The following is a 23,985-nucleotide window of genomic DNA, read 5'->3' as shown; positions in this document are numbered from 1 at the left end:
GTGCGAAAGCAAAAGCACTTTATTTGGCCTTCCGGAAGAAGATGCAATTAGGAATCATTGGTTAAGATTTATTTACAACAGAACAGCACAACCCAGATGTTCGAATTTGTGCAACGTATTTTATGGACGAGTTTTTATTTTTGTATTATTTTATTTTTTTTTAACCTAGAAGAGTACAAGGCTGGCTGTGCATAAAGACTATTTCTTGTGCTTGTGGTGTTTGGCCAATCACAATGCACCGGGTCAGCTGGCCAATCAGAGCAGACTGCGCTTGTCAAAGGAGGGGGCTTTGTTGAAAACGACGTGTTTGAGAGAGGCGGGGCATAGAGGACCTACAATAATGTACAGTATTTGAAAAAAAATGTGTTTTTTGAACATTAAAGCATGTCAACATATTCTGTTACACCAAATACACAAAATAATGATCTTTAAAATAGCATCATATGACCCCTTTAAGACATAAATATTTGAAAGGTAGTGATAATCTATATTATGAAAGTAGATATTTGTAAAGTGCCAGTTTTAATGATTGCTATGGCCTTACAGTGTACACATGTTATATTAACGCCTGAGGTCATGTGAATGGTATATAAACTTCAGCATGTGAGAATATTACTACAGATATCACCTCCTTGTCTTCTGTCATGTAGATGGGATTAAAACCGCATAAATGTTACTCATTGCCCGGGGCGCTAGTCTAGTCCCATATTCATTTATAATGAAGATGTTAAGTGTCTGAGAATATTGGCGTCACGTGGATCAGGGTGCAAACTGTGTGTAATTTCCTCTTCGCTCTTCCACAGAGTTGATTTATGATAAAGTTAGGCTCCAGTTGATTGGCTTTTTCTGGGTTTGCTAGGGAAAACTCAATCTGAAGTCATATTTTTTATGAGAGCACTGTCTGAGAGGGAGCTTGGATGATAACATTTTGCTATATTGTAATAATTAGAAAATTGAATGTGAAATCAGACATAGCCCTAATTTACCTGTCATGTTGATTGATTAAGCTGGAGGCTGTACCTCGCTCTTACACTTTGTTCTAAAGTTTCAGTGTGACCTGAACTGTAACTTGTGAACTAAATCAGTCAATGCTAACAGTCTAACAGTGGGGGAAAAAAACTTCCTCTCTTTTTGAGAACTTGAGTTTTGACAGTTGTGGGGGAAATCATGGGGAAACATTTTTGAAAGTTTTGGTGGAATTTATTTGGAAATGAATATCAGCTGAATCAAACTGTTTTTGTTAGTTTCAGTTTTTATATGGTATCATTTAATTGTAATTGATCCAGAATAATTTAATTGTTTTGACATCCCTCATATCACCCCCTCAAAATAATATTTAGGCCTAAATTTACGATTTATGAATCTGCATAGCAGATTGAAAAAATCCTCCATTTGGATTATACAGTTTTAAACTAATTAACGTAATGTAATGAGTATATGTCAGTCAAACGTAAATTAAATGGGTAAGAAACAAACAAAAAAAATTTATAAACTGAATGTTTTTTTCCCCAAAATACACGATAACCAGGTTTATATATTGATCATCAATAAATCCAATTTGTTTCAATCTTATAAATTTGAACTAATTGAATATTGCTTGCTCTATAGCTAGCCGTGTTCATACTTTTTTATTTTTATACGTTTTTCACAATGAACTGATTTATGCTGATTCTAAATGATTTTAGTAGTTTTAAATAATAAATGATATAAAAATATGATTAATGAAATCAAATAGATGCAAATCTTAAACTATTCTGTGATGTTTTTGAGTGCAGACTTGAGTTTGAGCGCATTTGACAAATATCAGTCACTTTATTAGTTTATTTTAAACCTCTGTAATCCAAATGGGTGAAGTAATTTTTTTGATGCAATTCATAAATCTCAAATTTAGAACTTTTTTTTTACTAATAGTCATAATTAGTTTTTATAGGTGTAACAACGCAAAATAATTTTTCCAGTCAATTTATACATACCTTAACTTATCCAAGATTGAATTTACTGACTTTATTTTGTTCTTGTAAGGTGATGAAAATTATTCCTGTATCAGTTAGCTTCTGTAAAGTGTGTTTTCCTATTGAAAACTAACATTTGGATCACTCATGAAATCTTAGCACAATTTTCACATTTGAAAAATGTAGTTTTTCCTATATCAGCTCCCCCTAGTGTGCCTGCTAACAGCAGTTTGAGTGCTGAACATCCGGTTTGATAGAAGAACTGTGTGCGTCAGCGGGTTTGCCTGAATGGCAGTTAAGGTGTCCGGTTACAGCAGGAACAGAAGGGAAGTGTGTGTGCTGGACCCAGAATAGCACGGACATCGGGTCCTCCCTCTGAAAGTTAGGCATCATGTGAGACCCTCTTTAATCACTGACTATCCCGCTGGCTATGTGCGACCTACAGCCCACCTGTCCCTGCATACCTTCACACCTATACACACACACACACACACACACACACACAGCGGTCAGGCTGCAAGAACAAATCTTCAAAAAAACACACACGTGTGCATTTTTGAAGGTATATGCTCAACATGACCAATTAACTGCTTTTGTATATGTGCTGTATGATGTACCCTCACACGTTTCTATTGTCAGTTACAGGGAATATGTAAGGTCACATGCCACGTGTAAAGCTTGGGTCTGTTTACCGCTGCGAGCTATATGAATGATTTTGCATTGATTGCCCTCGGGCTGTTTATTAGACTCCTACTGCTGTTGTAGATGTCGAGAGAGCGAGGTGTTACAGTGTGACCTTTAGAAGACCGAATTAAGGAAGCAAATGTCCCATGTCTGTTTCATCTGTTGTTTTAGAGTGTGCTTTAGATGCCAGTGTGCTTTGCCCTGAAGTTTGTGTCAGTTCTATTTCATACAGAATACTTTTCCTTCTAGTGGCCTTTTCAGAGTATATCTACCCACATTTCAGCAAAACGGTGTTGCTGCTTCACAATAATTAGCAGTTTTATTACTGTCATCATGACAAAACTACATTCACCCCACAGCTTAGATCTTTTTTTTTTTCCCGACATAACCTTTTATGTTCACCAAGACTGCATTTATTTGATCAAAAATACAGTAAAATCAGTAATATTGTAAAATATTATTCCCATTTAAAATAACTGATTTCTATTTTGATATATTTTAAAATGTAATTTATCGCTGTGATGACAAAGCTGAATTTTACAGTCTTCAGTGTCACATGATCTTTCAGAAAACATTCTAATATGCTGATTTAATGTTCAAGAAACATATTTCTTAGAATCAATGTTGAAAACAATTGGTACATCTTAATATTTTTGTATATAGAATAAAATAGAATTATTATATGAATAGAAAGTTCACCTGTTATTTGACAGTTTATTTGACATTTTATTTAGGATTATAAAGGTCTTTACTGTCACTTTTAATGAATTTAAAGAATGCACTGAATAAAAAGATCTAACTGAATTAAAGTGTTAATTAAAAAAATTAAATAAAACAATCTTACTGACCCCCAGCTTTTGAACGTTAAGTATTTAGCCCTAATATCACATCTTGAGTTATTAACTATTTAATTATTATTTATTTATGTTTTTATCCAGGTTGAAGTGGATCCTAGACATTTAGAGGATCATTTTATTTAATTAAAATAATGAGATATTAAAAATTAGAACAGCAGAGCCCTCTTGTGGAGACATGTTGAACACGACTTGAGTTTGAATGTACAGTGGCCCCAAAAATTATTTTAATAATAGTAATAACATTTATTAATTCATTAATTTATTTGGGATGTATGTAAAGTTAGTTGAGAAACAGACTTGTGTGATTTGTTTGAAGATGTCGCTTGGTTTGTTATTTTGCAATCTAATGCAAATGCAGTGAAACTCGCTTTTTTTGTGTGTGTCACTCAAGTGTCAAAATGCTTTTTGGGGTCACAGTAAACTAAACCAGGTCATGAAATGTAGTGAAATGGTTGTCTGTGCATGCTCGGTGAGTTTCTTGTGGGCAGAGAAGTGCCAGGTGCCGTTATCTGTGCCTTGCAGAGCTGAATTGTGGTCACTCAAGTGTGGCCTCTTACTGGGGTCTCAGCTCTGATACTCATTTTATTAACACCCTGGTGTGTGTCCAGTTAAGTCAATTTGTAACTTAATAAGTGCATGCATCCAAGTGATACCGTTTGGCCTATGATGCAATTGCGTAAGGCAGAGTTCAGTTGTATCCCAATATATGTGTTACATTGTAATCATGTGTGTTCATGTGTGCACACTTCAGCTTTGCGGCAGTGTGGATTGACTCATGTATATATGAAAAGCCCACCTGGAGCTCCCACTGTGTTGTGAATACTTGGCATAATTATTTGGTGATAGCTTCACACTTCTGCTGTAAGACACTTACATTAATTATTAAAGCTACGTGGAATATATCATAGATCCTGTGCAAATATTGTGTAAATGTTAGCATTATAATAATAATAATAAATCATTATTTCTGATTAGAAACGCTCACATATATAACATTAAATAAAAATATATAACGTTATATATTTGTTAATATTAAAATTAATTAAATATCTACATGTGTGTGTATATATGTGTGTGTGTGTGTGTGTGTGTGTGTATATATATATATATATATATACACACACACACCCATACATACATTATTTATACAGACTATACATTATTTGGATAATTAGTCAAAAAAAACAGTGACATCTGATTCTGTTGAATAGAACTGAATAAAAATAATATTGATTATTTAATATTAATATATTTTCTGTCCAATTTTATTGTTAGCTTGAATAAAAGTGTGGTTATTTTATTTTAATAAAGTTTCATTCAATTAAAAAGTCTCAAATTATTTTATTTTATATAATAAAATAATTATAAAAATGTATTTTCAGTTTCGGTTTTTGTCCAAGTGCATCCAGACTTTTAATTTCGGTGCATCCCTAATATATCTTTTTTTTCTTTTTTGCATTTATATATATAACTTCAAACTGCAGATCTGAAGGTTTGACTAAACTGAGTTGAGTCTGATAATTGAATTTATGCTGCCCTAGCAACCAGAAACCCCATAGCAACACCTTGGCAAACACATCCTAGCACTTTTATATGCATTGCACCACTCACATTTTCACATTTTTAAAAGAGCCATTTCCCCTTTCACTGTGCACACATCCGTCTCACTTTACTTTGAGTCAGGAGTTCATACAGCTCATCCATTAGTGCAGGAAAGCTCTTTAGTGTCCGGCCGTGGCTGTGTCTGCTGGTTATTTGTGAGGCGCTTTTATAAATTCATGAGTTCATCTTTGACCCTCGGTTGTGGACTCTGGTCTCATCAGGGGCTTCTCTCTCACTGAATCAGCAGTGGATTCTGACAGCTGGGTCCCCTCCCCATCCCTCAATCACTCCATCCTTACTGGGCTCTGACAGAACAGTCAATGGCACGTAACAAGGTGAAAACTCAGTAAGGTACTTATAGAGCTTGAAACAGTGATGCAGGGTCATCGTCTCTAAGCCCTTCCTTTTCGAGAGCTCTTCAGCGAGTCTAAATCTCTTTTTCCTTCTGCACATTTCGTTTTCTTGCTGCCCTTTTGCTGCTCTTTCCCAAACCTGATCTCCATAATACCTTTGGCTCATTCTCTATCCTTCGCCACTCTAGCTGGGTGAATCTCATAAAACCTGTGCTTAAATTTCATGAAAATAATGTTGCAATGGAAAAAAATATTGATGGCCGCTAAATATTTTTTTTCTTTTGATTTTGGGGTGGAATGTGACCCTTGACATGTTTTATGAGATTCACCCCTCTAGCTTTCGCTTTGTAGTGACTTTTTCCACTCATTAATGCTTTTAGGGACTGCTGCCTTAGTGATTTCTGATGCAATATTTGTAATAAAAGTCTGATCCCATCTATCTGTTTATTTTTGATTTCAAATACCATTCAAGATTTCAAGTTTACATTGCATGATCCTCATGAGCTCACACCCACAATCAAGTTCACATTTCAAATGCTTTTTGGCAGCGGACTGGCACCTGTTATGGATAAATGTGACGCAGTCTGAAAGTACTTGGTGTACAACAGACAAGGCAATGACTCCTAAATTCTCCCTCTTTTCTCACTGTAGATGTGACAGCTCTGGTGACAGTCCAGATGGATGATAGATGAGAGTGCTGGTTAGGCACCACTTGCCCCCAGGGGCCTCAATTCCACACGTTGCCTGTCTCATTTCTATTATTAATGAGAGTTCACTTAGACCCCACACTGTAAATCCTGTGAAACTTACGATTTAAAAAAAAAACAAAACTAGTAGATGTGGTTGCTAGAAATTAATTGTAAAAAAAAAAAATCTTTCAACAATGTATCTGGTATTACAGAATGGCATATTTATAACTGTATATTTTAATAACTGGTATAATGTTAATATACCAAGTTGCTTGTTCTACCAAAATTAGCTTTTTTGCTTTAAAATGTACTGAGAGCCACCATGGTAATAGAGGTGGCACAATACAAGGCCACATTTTGAATCAGAGTTCATCATAAATGGCTTATGCATGGCCAATACTTGTGTATAGACAATACACACGCTGTAAAAATATTTTTGTTCACTCAACTTGCTCAACTTAAGTTATCTTTGTACTATGAAGTTGTACAGTGCCGTGAAAAGGTTTTTGCCCCCTTCCTGTTTTTTTTTTTTTTTGCATATTTGTCACTTAAAAGATTCAGATCATCAAATTAATTTCAAAATTACACAAAGATAACCCGAGTAAATACAAAATGCAGTTTTGAAATAATGGTTTCATTTATTAAGGGAAAAAAGCTGTCCAAACCTGCCTGGCCCTACGTGAAAGAGTAATTGCCTCCTAAATCTAATAACTTGTTGTGCCACCCTTTGCTGCATCGCTGTGGAGGAATTTTGGCCCACTCTTATTTGCAGAATTGTATTAATTCAGCCACATTGGAGGGTTTTCGGGCATGAATGGACTGTTTAAGGTCATGCCACAGCATCTGAATTGGATTTAACCTCTTAAGACCCGGCAAAACATTTTAGGAAGATTTTTTTATTTTTTCATGTCATTACATTGTTTAGAGCATTAAAAAAAATTAACAAAAAAAATTATGAATGAAATATCGTTTTTTTTATTATTATAAGTTATGCTACGTCATACGGACATCGGGACTCAATAAAAAAATAAAAATAAAAAGACATGAATTAACATGCACAGGCAAAAAAACAAATGATTTTATTTAAATCACCAATACATCATTATTTTCATATACCATTTTTCTTTATGCAAAATGTGTGTGAAATGACCATAAACAGGGTTTCTCATTATATATAATGTATCTATAAACTAAATCTAATTTGCATATTAATGTGTTTTTGGGGCAACATGTAATGAAAAAAGAAGTGTAATAATGGGAGTAATAATTGACAAGATTTTCATAATATATAATATTTCATAGGAACATTGAAATATAATTTCTTTCCCTATTAATTTGTTGTGTCTCCCAAAATGTGTAATAAACATGCTTTTAGTCCCAGTGTCCTCATATGAGGACATGTATGAAATCAACATCCTGTTTCGTAAGGAAAGTCATATTTTGATTTGAAACCCCATAACATTTTCCTGAGATGTAGATTTATGACACAGTTTAAAAATTAGTCGGATATAAATTATTTACAAAATATTATATTTCCATAAGAGTGTCACTAAATTAGCATCAGACATTTTTGAAGACCAAGGAGAATTCATGGTTCCATCAATTATGGCAAGTCGTCCAGGTCCTGAAGCTGCCACACCACCACCATGATTGACTGTTGGTATGATGTACTTTCTATGAAATCCTGTGTTGGTTTTATGCCAGATGTAACGGGACACCCACCTTCCAAAAAGTTCAATTTTTGTCTCATCAGTCCACAGAATATTTGCCTTGGGGCATAGTCTTGGGGATAATCAAGATATTTTTTGGCAAATGTGAGACGAGCCTGTGTTCTCTTTTTGGTCAGCAATGGCTTTTGCCTTGGCACTCTCCCATGGATGCCATTTTTGCCCAGTCTCTTTCTTATTGTTGAATCAGGAACACTGACCTTAATTGAGGCAAGTGAGGCCTGCAGTTCTTTAGATGATGTTCTGTGTTCTTTTATGACCTCTTGGATGAGTCGTCGTTGTGCTCTTGGAGTAATTTTGGTCGGCCGGCCACTCCTGGGAAGGCATGATGTGTTGCTCTTTAAGCATGCTTCACTTTGTCAGACAGGGTCTATTTTAGTGATTTCTTGATTCAACAGGTCTGGCAGTAATCAGGCCTGGGTGTGGCTAGTGAAATTTAACTCAGCTTTCTAAAATAATGTGGTTAATCACAGTTCTTTCATGATTTAACAGGAGGGGGCAATTAAGTTTTCACGTAGGGCCAGGTAGGATTGGACAGTTTTTTCCCCTTAATAAATGAAATAATAATTTTAAAACTGCATTTTGTATTTACTTGCATTATCTTTGTGTAATATAAAAATTTGTTTGATCTGAATATTTTAAGTGTGACATATGCAAAAAAAAAAAAAAACAGGACGTATACTATATACGTATATACTCACGGCACTGTATATACTTTGAATATTAAATATTTTCAACTTAAAAATTTATTTTAGGTACCCTGGCCTGGACTTACCAAGTTTAGTTGAATGTCATTATAAAAGTTAAGTGAACTTACTTTTTTTTAAAGTTGTCTGTATTAAAAATACAAGTTAATTTAACAATGTAATTTATTTTCCTAGTTTACAGTTTAAAATAAATAAATAAAAACACATTTTTAAGGGCTTTGTCAATTGCTTCCTTTACATATTTACAAATGGAAAGGACAGAAATATAACATGTTCAAATATCCAGAGCTTCAATTTGACAAATGGTTAAAAAAAAAAAGAGTAAATAAATTAAACGTTTTTTAAAAAATTGCAGGAAAGACACCAAACCAAATGTCATTAAAGTATTGGAATATACGTGAATATGCATAACATTATATTACATATTATATAATATATATTTACAACTTAATCAACGTGATGTGTAACACCAGGCATTTCTAGGAATGTCCTTGTACTGTATTTCAATGTAAATATGGTAGTTTATAGTTTTTACTTGTGAAAATCATATATTTGACGGTATTTTACAGTAAAATTCTATATAGTGTAATGTTATTTAAATTTTTTCACCTTATAACTAAACCAATTAACTGTTTTTTTTACTGTGTTTTTACGTCCCGTTATACAAAAAAAAATACAATTTAAAAACTTTCTTGGTCCCACTTTATATTAAGTGGCCTTAACTACTATACTAACATCAAAATATAAGTACAATGTACCTGTTGTGTTCATATTGTATTGCAAAACACTTGCTGCTATCGAGGTGGGATATGGGTAAGGTTAGGGTGGTATGGGTAGGTTTAAGGGTGGGTTAAGGTGTAAGGGATGGGGCAAGAGTGTAATTATAAATGTAATTACATAAACTAATTACAGCTGTAATTACATGCAGGTATTTTTTTAAATATAAGTACAATGTAAGAGCATGTATGTACACAATAAGTGCATTGTACCAAATAATTAATTTAAATGTAAGTACATAGTAGTTAACGCCACTTAATATAAAGTGGGACCACTTTCTTTATTAGAATCTTGGTATAATGCCGTTTAGATGCTCCATAGTTAGCTGGAGGTTTCATCTGGGCTTTGTTCTGCCCTGACCATGCGTATCATGCTGTGCTTTCTGGTTTTCAGTTCCCTCGCTGCCTCGTTAAAAATGACCGGCATCAGATACAGCTCTCCGATGCCCACTCGGACCCCGGAGTTGAGTTCTGCCTTACGGGTAGCACAGCTGCATATTTCTTCTAATGGATCCCCACTATTCTTCACTTCTTCCTTTTGCTTTCTCCAGTGACTTCAGATTCATTCCTTTGATTGCACTCTCTCATTCTGTCTCGGACTCTTGTTCTTTATCTTTATCACTCTCTCTCGGCTTGTTTGTTTCTCTCATTTCCTCACTCGCTTTCTCTCTCATTTTCTTTGCTTTCTCTCTCTCAAGGCCCATTAAAACCGGATCTGTATCATCCATCAAGCTCGTGCAGACCGATTCCACCTATTTCATTAGGTAGGAGATAAAAGGTGCCCACTGCTCTGTGCTACACTGAGCTACGTGAGGAGTAGACAACTTTTGTTTGTCTACTAAAAAGTTTTGATTGTTTCTGTTTGTGAAAGCTGTTTCTGGATCTCCCAGTGTTACAGACCAACTTCTTGTTTTGACTATAGTCATAGCCATTTCATATGGAAGATATCTGTTCTAGATCAACCACATCTGTGTGCAGCTGCTTTTCTTTTACTTGAGTGATTTTTTTTATTTTTAGCCAAATGAACACATTGTCATTCTATTTTTATTCAATAGACATATAGCATTGATAGTTAATGGTTAAATTTCCTGGGAAAATACATAAAACTATGATTTGTTACATTGATGTTCAAAGTATGATCATCTAAACGAAGAGTCAAATAAACAAAAATACAACATTTTGAATGATTTATCCCATATTTTTTAAAAGCCGTTTATTTTCAACCTCTTTAGTTCCTTTTTGTCATTATAGTTTTAACACAAATTTTTATATTTATTTCATGAAAATGATTTCTATCAATTGTTTTCCCATAGTTGTGATGTTTTAACTACAACAAATATTTGTGTGTGTGTGTGTTGTTTAGCAGGAGCATGCTTGAGATAATATGAGACATGATATCTGCAGAAAATAAAGAGAAATCAAAGTAAAGATCACTTGTGAACAAAATATGTTTCTGGCCATGCTGTAATTTTAATAATTTTATGAAATTATGCTAAAAAAGCGTGAAAATATTATTTAATTGTGAGTATTTAGGTGTTACCAAATGTTAGCTATGAAATTAACCTTAGCAAACCAAAAGCCTTGACCATTTAATTCCAAAAATTTTCAAAATGTAATTTTCACCACAATTTTTTAAAAACTTTTTTTACTTTAACCAAAATTCTCATATATTTAAGGCAGCTACTATAGATTTTAAGTTGAAGTATGTGTACATTTTTTCAGTGCATATTTACGTTGTTAGTAGACATAAATAAGTGTAAAAATTGAATTTTAAAAGATTTTTTTTTTAAAGCCCACACTGCCAAAAGTCCCCATAGTTTACGAAAAATGGTTTCAACATCATTGTTGGATCTTTGAGGAAGTTATCCATGTCCTCCATTATACACTAAGTCATAAGCATCAAGTTAAAGTGTACATCATGACCTTTAACCCTCTTGACCTTGTGGTGAGACGGTGAGATGAAGACGACAGTAAAGCATCAACAAGAGGGGTTTGCTGAAATGCTTTTGCTAAAGAGTCACAGCGCGTAATGGGATGATGTTAAAAGTGCAAGAGGTGTTTATGTCTGTGTGTTTGGCATGGCTCTGTAGTTCTGTCCTGTCCATTTCTTTTTGTGTCTAGTGGGACAAAAAGTTGAGAGTAAGGGGATCGGAACTCCTACAAGCTGCACTGCACCATACTGTATATTCATTCAGAGAGATGCTCAAACTAAATAATTCACTCAAGTCCTGTGGCTATACATCCTACTTTTTATTACACAGCTCTCTTAAATATTTGAGCCGTGGCATTGAGCGGTCAGATATTTTTGACTAATGGCTGCTAAGATGTATTTCGCTGTTGCCCATGGCAACATGCCGGTGCTACTTTCATATCGCTTTTATCATTTTGCAGTCGGTTTCTTTGAAGAGTTACAGCAGTGCAAATTAGAATAGGTAATTCATGTAAATATCAGACTTTGAGGGACTTGTGGTGATTTGGCTGAAAATAAATATGTAGGCCTACATTTCAGCAAATTTAATTGTGTTGTTGTCTCAAATGACGATGAATTTAGATGAAATGACAGTGGTGGAAATTTCATAGCTAACATTTTCTGTATTCTAAATATACGAAAATACATTCTTTACATAATTTGGTCAGTTTACAGAAAATGTTCTGTTCAAAAGTGATATTTTCCTTAATTTTCTTCTCAGTTTTCTTTGCGCTTGTCTTATGTTATCTCAATGCTCTTTACTGACAATGTTGTCTCCCAGACAAACAAGTACACACATTTTTTAGAAAATTTTACTAGGAGCAGAATTGCTGGTCATGATGAATTATGCCACAACTGAGGAACTTTATAATCCATTTTCACTCAGTAAATCTTGACGTTAAGACTGTCTATCGCCTTATAGTTAACTAAAACTGAAACTAAAATTAAAGCCAATTTTTACTTGAAATAAAATAAACATTAATATAAAATACAAAAAAAAATTGTATTGCAGCAAGTTGTCAAGGCCACATTTCTTGTTATTAAATAAGAAAATGTATTAATTATTTATTAAGAAATCATTTCTTAGACCTAAAACTGAAAGAAAAAAAGAATTAAAAAAATTACATGCAACAAAATTACTGAAACTTTGAAATAGAAACATAAAAACAGATTCAAAATATGAACAAAAACTATAATAGTATAACACTGATCTATTGATAACAATGTATAGGAATTAATTGCATGATTTCATCTGCTGTATTTAATGACCGAAGCACAAAGAATGATCAAAATAAATGCTGAAGGTCGTGTTACAAAAAATGTTTCCAAGACAGTTTTAATGTGACCTTCATATAACAGAAAGAAAAAGATATACAATTTTATTAAAATCAACTCTTTGAAGACAAAGACCAAGTATATTTGAAGAACCACACATTGATGAAGTGAGTGACAGATTCACCTTGCGGCATAATAATCCCACATGCTGCTTTAGTTGTTGATGAATTGTTCTGTTCTGACTTTGAAATGAGTCTCTCTCTCTCTCTCTCTCTCTCTCTCTCTCTCTCTCTCTCATACCTCCATCTGTACGTTGTCCGTTTTTGTCCTGATGGCACTGTTTTCCCTTCTCATTAACACGAGTTTCACACCCTTCCCTTTCACTGTGAATTATGTCATTGACTGAATTGTGCAGCACATCCCAGATCTCTGCAGTCTCAACGCAGTCATGGTGCCCCACAAACTGCTGCAGGTAAATCTTGCGTTGGCTCAGCCTCGTTGTTTGGGGAATCCCTCCTGCAGCGTGTGTGTGTGTGTGTGTGTGTGTGTTCTTTATGCTGTGTCCTTGACTCACCGTCAGTATCTTGCGTAGTCTTATGTAACCCATATCAGAGTTGCTTTTAGTGCTCTCCTCTCTCTCTCTCATCTCCTTTCTCTTCATCTCCTGCATGCCTAATGCTGCCTCGTAACTCCAGAATCCCTGATGAAATACTGGCCAGTGATGACAAGCTGTCCGTTGTGTTTTTGCCTGGGTAATCACTGACAAGCCGAGAGGAAAGCAGTGAGGGTAAAATTTCATCATATAGCAGGGAGTCCATCACTTGACATTGATGTGGTAGTGGGGACGCTTGAGTTTAGTGTTACTTAACTACTTTTAAATGATCTCACACATCCCTTGCAGTGGACTGTGGCTCGCTTAGTGGTTGACTTAACGTCTATGTACACTACTAATTAGAGCAAAACTTCATATTAGACTAGTTGAGTAATTGGTCTTTAGGTATCCCTGAATAGGCTAGGTTCAAGTTCAGCTAACCTATTCAGACACATTTCTTAAATGGCATTAGCATACACTGTTTCAAAGTAAATCCTGAAATTTTTTTGCTTATAAATTTCACCCTGTGAACAATTAAAAGTAGACACATTTTTACGTAGAAAGACTTAAAAAGCATTTTCTTGTAAAACAAACTCCAATAAACTTTATTTACTAAAACGTGTTTATTATTTATTAAAACTACGTTTTAATAACTTGTGTAGGATTCATTCTTGAGCTCAAAAGCAGCTGGAGGAATTTTTAGAAGTTGAACTATTTTTAACTCTATTCATGTCTTCAAAATGCAAATGTTCAGGTCAGGGTCAATAGAAGTAGGGATGCATAATATTGAAATTATGGCCTTATACTGATAAACTGTTAATTATTTTCATGTTATGGCAGACAACCTAGTTGATCAAATTCAGTAATATTTTTCTAAATAAATTAAAAAGTAATAAAATTAGTTATTGTAAATGCTGAAAGTATATTTAGGCATCACAAAAAAATTTGTTTTAAAGATTTGTTAATAATAGTAATCTTTAATATTGTTAACCATTAGCAGGGTTATTATAGTTAACTAAAACTAAAACCATAAGACATTTTCATTACTTGAAATGAAATAAATGTTAAAAATTATTCAGCTAGTTAGGCAATGTTTATCATTTTCATTTAGTTTAACGTGATGTGCTAAGATATCTAAAACTAAAACTGAAGTTAAAAAACTATACAGACATTAAAAAAAACAACTAATAAAAATGACAAACAACAAAATTACTAAAATTTTAAAATAAAGATGGAAAATATATTTACAAAGCAAATTCAAAATATTAATAAAAATGTAATTGTGTCTTAATTATACTAAAATAACACTGATCATTAGTATTTTTAATGTTTATTGAATAACATTACTTTTTTATGTCTACGTAATATGAAATTAATACTGTTTTTAAAGATTAGTTGTAAGTAACCACTTGATTATGACAAAGAAAAAATTGGGTCAAGCGTGCAAAATTGACTATCTAATATCGACCTCTGTGTATATAGTCTATATTAACTGATACTATCAATAAAAAAATGTCTAATATCACAGATAACCAATATGGTGCATTGCTGTGCCTCCCTAATTCACAGCTTAAGTCCTGAAGGTTATGATTGGTTAACCTCTTTGCTTTATAAACATCTGTGGGTTTGTTGCAAGCTCAGGGGCCGTGACTGTAGTTAAAATTGTGTGCCCTCAGCACAGCTGGGTAAAGTGATAGAGCTTCTGCATGAGCCCTCCCTCCACGGCCACCTGCCCTCACTGCGTTTAGCAGGAAGATGACTGAATGCACAGGTAGACATGAAGAATTGCTTTGGCAAATCGATCTCTTTGTCATTGACTGAGGTTAGAGGTCGAGCATGAGAGAATGCTTTTACCCTTAAACACCTAATCTCTCCTTTCCCCTCTCATTTTATGACCACTTAGATTTATCACAGAGAACGATTAAGATTTTGTATGATAATTCAGATACATGCGCACACACACCGGCGTGAAGGTGATCTGGATGTCCATCAGTGGCAAAGCAGCAGGACAGAGGAGAAGTGTGATAAGGAGAGAGAGACAAAAAAAAACACCTCTGTTCAATAATGCCTTTAAATATCGACCAGTACACACCATCAACAAGGGAGCTGAGAGGAAGATAAGCTGCTTTAAATGACTGATAATCCCTAGTGTACGTGCTCTCTGATGAGGTAGTGAGGCCTTTTTATATACGTCTAGTTTACAATCAACAAAGCCTTACCAAAGAGCTAAAAATCTGGTGTACCAGAAAATGTATTGTATACTAACAAATATTGTTGAAAACCATTCATCTAAAAACACTGTATAACTAAAGTTCCATTTAGTTGGTTTGTACTTTTAATGTTGTAAATCCATCCATCCATCCACATTTTAGTGGAAACCTGATGATCCACTTCAGCATAAAATGATCAAACACAAACTTGCTTATTTGATTAGTAGAAGAAATAGAGCAGTATATCAGATATTTCTGAAGCAATATTTTTTTTTAACTTTCAAAATCCTACATTTGTTTATGTTTGTTTAAATTTTATTTACATACACTGTAAGGAAAATCTGTATTGTACGATACCAATGTACTGTGTTATTAAGGAATTTTACATCTTGTTTTTTTACAGGTGTTTTACCCATATTTTGAATTCTGCATTGCATTGTGTGATGTTTTAGGATGTTTTAGGCAATGTACTGGTAAATTTCTGGCAGGACATTATCTATTTTTGGTGTGTGTGTGGGTATATATATGTATATACAGTATCTCACAGAAGTGAGTACACCCCTCACATTTTTGTAAATATTTTATTATATCTTTTCATGTGACAACACTGAAGCAATGACACTTTGCTACAATGTAAAATAGTGAGTGTACAGCTTGAATAACAGTGTAAATTTGCTGTCCCCTCAAAATAACTCAACACACAGCCATTAAAGGGGTCATATGATGCTTTTTTAAAGATCATTATTTGGTGTAACAGAATATGCTTTAATGTTCAAAAAACACATTATTTTTCGAATACTGTACATTATTGTAAGTCCTCTATGCCCCGCCTCTCTCAAACGCTTCGTTTTCTACAAAGTCCCTCCTTCCGACAAGCGCAGTCTGCTCTGATTGGCCAGCTGACCCACTTTGATAAAGAATATCTCTTTGGTTTTGAGACTTTAGTCTTTGCAACTTCAGGGATCTTATCTATGCACAATCAGCTTGTAACACTCCAAAGAGAAAGGAAAACTTGAAATCGCATAATATGACCCCTTTAATGTCTAAACCGCTGGCCACAAAAGTGAGTACACCCCTAAATGAAAATGTCCAAATTGGGCCCAAAGTGTCAATATTTTGCATGGCCACCATTATTTGCATGGAGTTCACCAGAGCTTCACAGGTTGCCACTGGAGTCCTCTTCCACTCCTCCATGACGACATCACGGAGCTGGTGGATGTTATGGCGCTTTTCCACAGCGTGGTACGACTCTGCTCAGTACGGCTCAGTACGGCACGGCATGGTTCGGCTCAGCACGGTTTGCGTTTCCACTGCAGTTCAGTACCGCTTTAGAGTGGGCGGGATTATTCACATGTCGTTATAATTGCGCCACCTCTACTACCACGACTCCTAAAAAAAAAAAAAAAAAAAAAAAACTTTTTCATTCCGCATCGCCCCATCAAGCTTTCGCTGGATCTGCTCCTCTGCTATCAACGAGAAGAATGTCTGTACTTCCACAACAGACAACAAAACTTTTTGGTTGTTAAAAAAAGGTGCGCTCGTTCAAAACAGTCGCGTTCTATGCTTCGCTGGCTGTGCTGATTTAAATCTAGCGGTTCTCTAGTGTTTGTTTTGCAAGTTCAGTGACGCAGGTAGTGACGATTCTCTCCGGCCAATCCGTGATCAGCAGAGTTTACACGTCACGTTTTGGTAATGGTATGGTTCACTTGGAACCCCAACCAAAGTGGTACTAAAAAAAGTACCAGGTACTGTACCCAGTGGACCCCCCCCCCCGTACCATGCCGTACCATGCAGTGGAAAAGTGCCATTAGAGACCTTGCGCTCCTCCACCTTCCGTTTGAGTATGCCTCACAGATGCTCAATAGAGTTTAGGTCTGAAGACATGCTTGGCCAATCCATCACCTTTACCCTCAGGTGTTTTTGGGGTCGTTATAATGTTGGAATACTGCCCTCCGGCCCAGTCTCTGAAGGGAGGGGATCATGTTCTGCTTCAGTATGTCACAGTACATGTTGGCATTCATGGTTCCCTCAATGACCTATAGCTCCCCAGTGCCGGCAACACTCATGCAGCCCCAGACCATGACACTCCCACCACCATGCTTGACTGTAGGCAAGCCCCCCACCCCTTCAACCTCTGCAGCAATGCTGGCAGCACTCATACGTCTATTTCCCAAACTCAACCTCTGGATATGACGCTGAGCACGTGCACTCAACTTCTTTGGTCGACCATGGCGAGGCCTGTTCTGAGTGGAACCTGTCCTGTTAAACCGCTGTATGGTCTTGGCCACCGTGCTGCAGCTCAGTTTCAGGGGCTTGGAAATCTTCTTATAGCTTACGCCATCTTTATGTAGAGCAACAATTCTTTTTTTCAGATCCTCAGAGAGTTCTTTGCCATGAGGTGCCATGTTGAACTTCCAGTGACCAGTATGAGAGCGTGAGAGCGATAACACCAAATTTAACACACCTGCTCCCCATTCACACCTGAGACCTTGTAACACTAATGAGTCACATGACATCGGGGAGAGAAAATGGCTAATTGGGCCCAATTTGGACATTTTCACTTAGGGGTGTACTCACTTTTGTGGCCAGCGGTTTAGACATTAATGGCTGTGTTGAGTTATTTTGAGGGGACAGCAAATTTGCACCGTTACACAAGCTGTACATTCACTACTTTACATTGTAGCAAAGTGTCATTTCTTCAGTGTTGTCACATGAAAAGATATAATAAAATATTTACAAAAATGTGAGGGAGGTTATATCCCCCCCACAAACTATATATATATATATATATATATATATATATACCTATACACACACACACATATGCAAGGAATAATTGACAACGGCCGTTGAATTATTAGAAAAATAATGCACTCCCTAGGTGGTGATGACGTTACACCTCAGGTGTGCATTATTTTTCTAATAATTCAATGACCCGGAGTCAATTATTCCGCTTATACTACGGTTACCACACCTCAAGACTTTGTTCAGACAAATTATTTCAAGACATTTGTCAGGTTTTTGTTCTTAAAACGCTCTTGTGTATATGACTAATTTCTTACGCATCTCATCCCACGCCTCCTTTGCTAGTTCCAAAATGTCATTTTAAAGGCCCGTTCACTCCAAGGACGATAACGATAAAGATATAGTTCTAAAAATCGTTCTCAATATTAAAGAATAGCAGTCCACACCACAACTATAACGATAAAGACAAAGAGAAACGATATCGTTGGAATCACTTTCAAAACGATTTTTCTCCATCTGGTGAACGATAAAAAATTGACAGCCAATCAGAATCCATCCTGCTGTAACGAGCTCAAGAATTTAAAGCGGCAGACGTGCGTGCGCTTCGAATTAACAGACGATATTGTTCGCTGGTGTGGACGCTAATATCGTTATCTTTATAGTTATCGTTCTTGGTGTGAATGCTAGCATTAAAGCTAGTAATGGAGGCTTGAGCCGTTGATAGCATACCAATGCAGTTAATAATTAAGTTATTAGAAATAGAGAGAGAGACAGAAACCGAGAGAGAGCGCGTGTGTGAATTACCTCTGTGCGTCAATCAGCAGTGTTCAGCATGCTTGTGCATGTATATTTATTCATTTATTTATTTATTAGTTCGTTGCATTTTTCTATTATTTGCAATAATAAATGAACCACAAAAGTCCATCAATATTATTTATTTGTTGTACCTGCAATAATAACAGAAGAAAAATCATGCAGCAGGCCTATATAGTATGTTTAATTTTCGATTCATATGCTACAATATAATTTATCTAGACCTACATGTTTTTATTTATTGAAATTAAACTGCACGTTTCCACAGACGTATTTTGACCTTAAGCCAGTCGTTAAACGCATTAACTGCCCAAGCTATTTTTGTTTGTTTGTTTGTTTTTGGTGTTTTCTTCATGTTTTTCTCCCTCGTATATGTCTAGCTGTTCTTCGCTGATCGTTTTATGTCATTTGTTGTTGCCGGCTGCCTTTGATATCCGCTTCCGTTTGTTGTTTTTCATCTGGACTGTCTAATACTGCTGCTGCCCAGTTGTTGAAAGTTTCAAGTACACTTTTTCATATTGTTATTGTTAGGCCTGTGTGCTGTATAGGTAGGCTACTGTATGCTTTATTACAGTTAACTATGCAAAGTGATATGGAACTGTAATGCGGTCAAGACCTGCCTGGAACTACGTTCACCATGCGTTTCCCTAAAAATAATTGCACACCTTAAAATGTCAGCCAATCAGATTCAAGCATTCAACGGCCCCCAGCAGGATTCCCCGTAGTGTAAAAAAAAAAAATATATATATATATATATATATATGCTACTGTAAAAAAAAAAATCCGTAAAATTTATGGTAAAAAAAACAGCAGCTGTAGTTGCCGGAATTTTACCGTAAAAAAAATAGGGTAGCAACATTTTAGTTTTTACGGTTTTAACTTAAATTAAATTAAATACCGTAATTTCATTAACTGAAATAATGTTAATATACCAACCTATTGAAGTACTGAAATCTGTTTTGTATTTTTGTAATACACTCTCATCACCACCTGCATTTGGTGGCTATCAAAGTGAAATAATGAACCAAAGCACATCACAAGCAGCTTTTAAATAATAACATATATAGAAGGTGCACAATGTCATTCACACAAACACTAAACACCATCATGGTAACACACAAAACTGAAATAATGCAATAAACATTATTTTAACATTAGGTGTAACATACAACCCTAATATACAAAACTGATAAGAAAAAAACTAAGAAGAAACAGTTATTTCAACAAAAAAACATCACATTTGAAATTTAACGCAGGGAATTCTCGGAATGTCAATTTACAGTTATTTACTGTAAATTATACTTTTTCAGTTCCAAAAATGGTATACTACCGTAAAATTACATATAATGTCCAATACATATACATATATATGAGGGGCCGTATATATATATAAATTCATTCGTTCGTGTGTGCATACATACATAAATACAAAGTTTTGATTTCTATTTTTGTTTTTATTTTCTCTGGTGGTTTAATTTGTGGAGGACCTGATTTGAAAAAGGCCTTCAAGGCCACTTTCCTAATTGATATTCATAATATTCATGAGTTATAATACCATTGAATGATGTCCCAATCAGCTAAAACAGCTCTTTTATTTCAAAACATTTTCCAGCATCGCTGATGGCTACCAAGCGTAATTTTTCTCTGCTGGGAGTGCAGTATATTCTAGTTTTGTTCTGGGTGTTGCGATAGCGTTCCAGTGCTGAAGGTTATAGGTGATGTTTGTCTGAAGAAGTTAATCTGAATGAGTCACCACCCTCAATGGCCCAAGGATGCTTTGTGAGAGAAGCACATCCACCTTCATGGATAACAGAAGGTCACTCTGCAGTGCCACTAAGGTCAAATTAATCATTCGACTTTGTATTGTCAGGCATTCAAACCCCTAGTGACATCTCTCCAGCATCACCACACAGATGTTCGACCTCTAGATGCTGAAGTGTTTTCCCAGTGCATGCTGTTCTAGTCACTCCCCTTGGGGTCAACTGCTTAATTACCCCTCCTGATCCCCTACCTAATTATCTGTTTTCATCTAATTTAAAGTCTCTATTTAACTAAAATCTCAATCGATTACCTGTTTCCAACACAAAATGTTAGCCAGCCAAGGGCAAACCTTGAGGCGGCTCATCGCACCATCATAGTTTTCTCAACCACCTTCTAACTATCTCTCAATGATGTATTGCTGTTAAGTTGCATCAGGGCTGTCAGAGCTCACCAAGGTTACCTGTAGGTTGTGGAGACGTTCGGGTCGAGGCGCTCGGAGTGGGACTTGTTGGTGCCTGTTCCAGATGTTTCCTTATATTCCCACCTAAACATTTCACACATACGACAGATGCATGTAAAAAAGCACTTTTTCTTGATAAAATGCTTCACTAATTAACCCACAAGGTTGCGAATTAATATTCAGTGAGCTCCAAATGGATGTTAATGCAGATAGACTGGTCACACTTGGCAGGAAATAAGCACATGTTATGGGTACGCATGCATGAAATCCATAGCAAAGTGGTGTGCGTATCACTTTATTGCATGAATATTCATTGAGTGGATCAGCTCAGAGTAGTTTTGTCAGTCAAAAAGACACAGAATGAGAAGGTTCATTAGGACTCATTCTGCTTATCATGCACAACCATCACACTTGACAGAAAATGTTGAACGCATGCATACTAAGCATCAATGCAAAGTAGTATCACCGAATTGTATAAATATTCATGAAGTGCATCAGGTTTAAGTAGTTGTGATTGTCAGTCAAAAAGAAAATAGAACTGTACTGAATATTCAAATGAGGAGGCGGGGTTACGACTTCTGTAGGTTATTGATAGACTAAAGTGTATGTGTGAACTAAACATGGCTATTTCTGAACATGTTATCTTTATAGCTTTATGAATTATCCAGCAGTTCTGGACATCTGTTCTTCAGCATGCCTTTAATTTTAGTGTTCTCAAAACCCAGAAACCTACTGCAGCTACCATAGATAGCGTCCACATGTTGGCAGAGAGATCGGAACGATCCTTCCCAGCACATTCTCATCAGTCTCTTTTCCTAACTATGACACAGTTCTAAATGCCTAATTGACACGAATACGAAATGCCATTTAAAAATGAAACTTTCCTCAAATGTAATTTGTTGTCATTCTCTTCAAAGGGTTCTCTGGCCGGTTTTTTTTTTTTGGGCTGAGATTGAAGTGGCTCATGAAGCAGTAGGAAGCTAAAACCTGTGTTATTGGCCTGACATCTTGATGTAGGTCGAGACTACAGATGTTTTTTCAAGAGATTAGTGCTACAAGACACACAAAGGTTAAGGCAGACTTCCTATGTTAGTAATTGAAATGTTTGATCTGTGGACATCTGAGAAGAAAAGGTTGTGCTCTATCTATCGTTTTGAAGTGTGACCGTTTCATTCTGAATACCACTAGTGGAGAACAAGATGTTCTGGAGCATGACATGTTATAGCTTGCACATCGGCCTGGATGAAGGATGATGGCATTTTATAAACCGTTTCTAGGGTGTTCTGGGTGTTTGCTGGTCAAAAAAGCCTACTTCCTAGAATCTATGATCTTCTTGACCCAAATTATAGTTTGGATGACACTTTCAGTGTCAATCTGCTGTATTTTTTATTTATTTATTATTATTTTTGCCTGTTTTATCATCTGTCAGTTCATTTCTTTAGAAAAATAATAGCACAGCAACCCATATGATTTGTGGTATCATTTACAGTGTGGGATGAGCTACATGGTGCATTTTAATACTTAGCAATTTGTTCTGAAGGTGTGGATTTTATGAACTATGAATATATTTTTATGCATTCTGCACCCAGATGAATAATGAAATTGTTAGTGTTTTATTTAATGCTGCTTATTACAAATTAAGTGTCATTGTTTTTTTTGTGCACCAAATGAATGTGCTGTGCTTCATTTGTAGATAGCTGAATTTGCATAGTGCGTTTAGTGTCTAATTTTCAGAAATGGTTACCAGAAAGCAACTGGTTTGATCCCTGTAAGGAGCTTTCAGTGATCTATCTCCGATGTGCCTTAGAGAAAGACATTTAACCTCAGGTTGTTCTAGGATGAAATGCAGGGTCCCAAATTAATTAGTCAACAGTTAAGCGTGTCACTTTCAGAATGGTAACATAATTGCACTTCCATTAAAATTTTAAGAGTTTGAAAGAAGTGTCTTTTGTTCACCAAGGCTGCATTTATTTGAGCAAAAATACAGTAAAAAATGTAGTGAAATATTATAACCATTTAAAATCTGTTTTCTTTTTTAATATATTTTAAAATGTTATTTATTTCTGTGATGAAAGCTGAATATTCAGCATCATTACTCCAGTCTTTACTGTCACATGATCCTTCAGAAATCATTCTAATATAGTGCACAAGAAATATTTCTTATGAATGTTGAAAGCAGTTGTGCTTTTTAATATTTTAGTAAAAACTGTGATGTGTGTTCTTTGATGAATCTGAGTCTAAAAACAAAAACATTTATTTGAAATATATTTTTTGTAACAATGTAAATATATTTACTGTTTTTGTCACTTTATTTAAAGCTGCAGTCCGTAACTTTTTTTGTGTTCGAAATTTACCAAATTTATATAATAAGCGAGTACACCGTGAATCCATTTTCCAAACCGTGTTTTTGGCTTGTCCTGAATCACTACGGTACACCTATAATAAATGTTTATATTCTGACTATTTAGACTGGTCCGGGTAGCTACCGCTGCGGAGTAGCACAGTACCTGCGTGACTCGCCATAGACGTAAAACGAGAGAAGGAGACAATGTTCTTCCGCAAGACGCACGCAGTTCTGTTTATTAACCGCTAGCATGCCAAAAGTTACGGACTGCAGCTTTAATGCAATTCATAATTTTTTATCATAGACTGTATAAAAACATGGACGTAGTGTCCGTGACGTCACCCGTAGGTTCCTGAAGAGGTTTTTGAAGCTCAAAAGTGGGCAGAGCCGGCCGTCGCCATCTTGACCGCGCGTCACTCCCGGATAATCGAAAATGGGCAAAAAGGCGGGAGCTGGTTGCTGAAACCAC

General features: G+C 35.6%; 1 protein-coding gene across 1 annotated transcript in view; it reads left to right on the top strand.

Moving 5' to 3' along the window:
* Positions 1 to 23,985, top strand: part of LOC107553994 (PQ-loop repeat-containing protein 1) — a 47,639-nt gene that overhangs the window by 5,770 nt on the left and 17,884 nt on the right. The gene's annotated exons all lie outside the window — the stretch shown is intronic.

This window comes from Sinocyclocheilus grahami, unplaced genomic scaffold (assembly GCF_001515645.1).
Source record: "Sinocyclocheilus grahami isolate Dianchi unplaced genomic scaffold, SAMN03320097.WGS_v1.1 scaffold487.1, whole genome shotgun sequence".
In the NCBI taxonomy this organism is placed as follows: Eukaryota; Metazoa; Chordata; class Actinopteri; order Cypriniformes; family Cyprinidae; genus Sinocyclocheilus; species Sinocyclocheilus grahami.
This window is presented reverse-complemented; position numbering and strand designations above follow the sequence as displayed.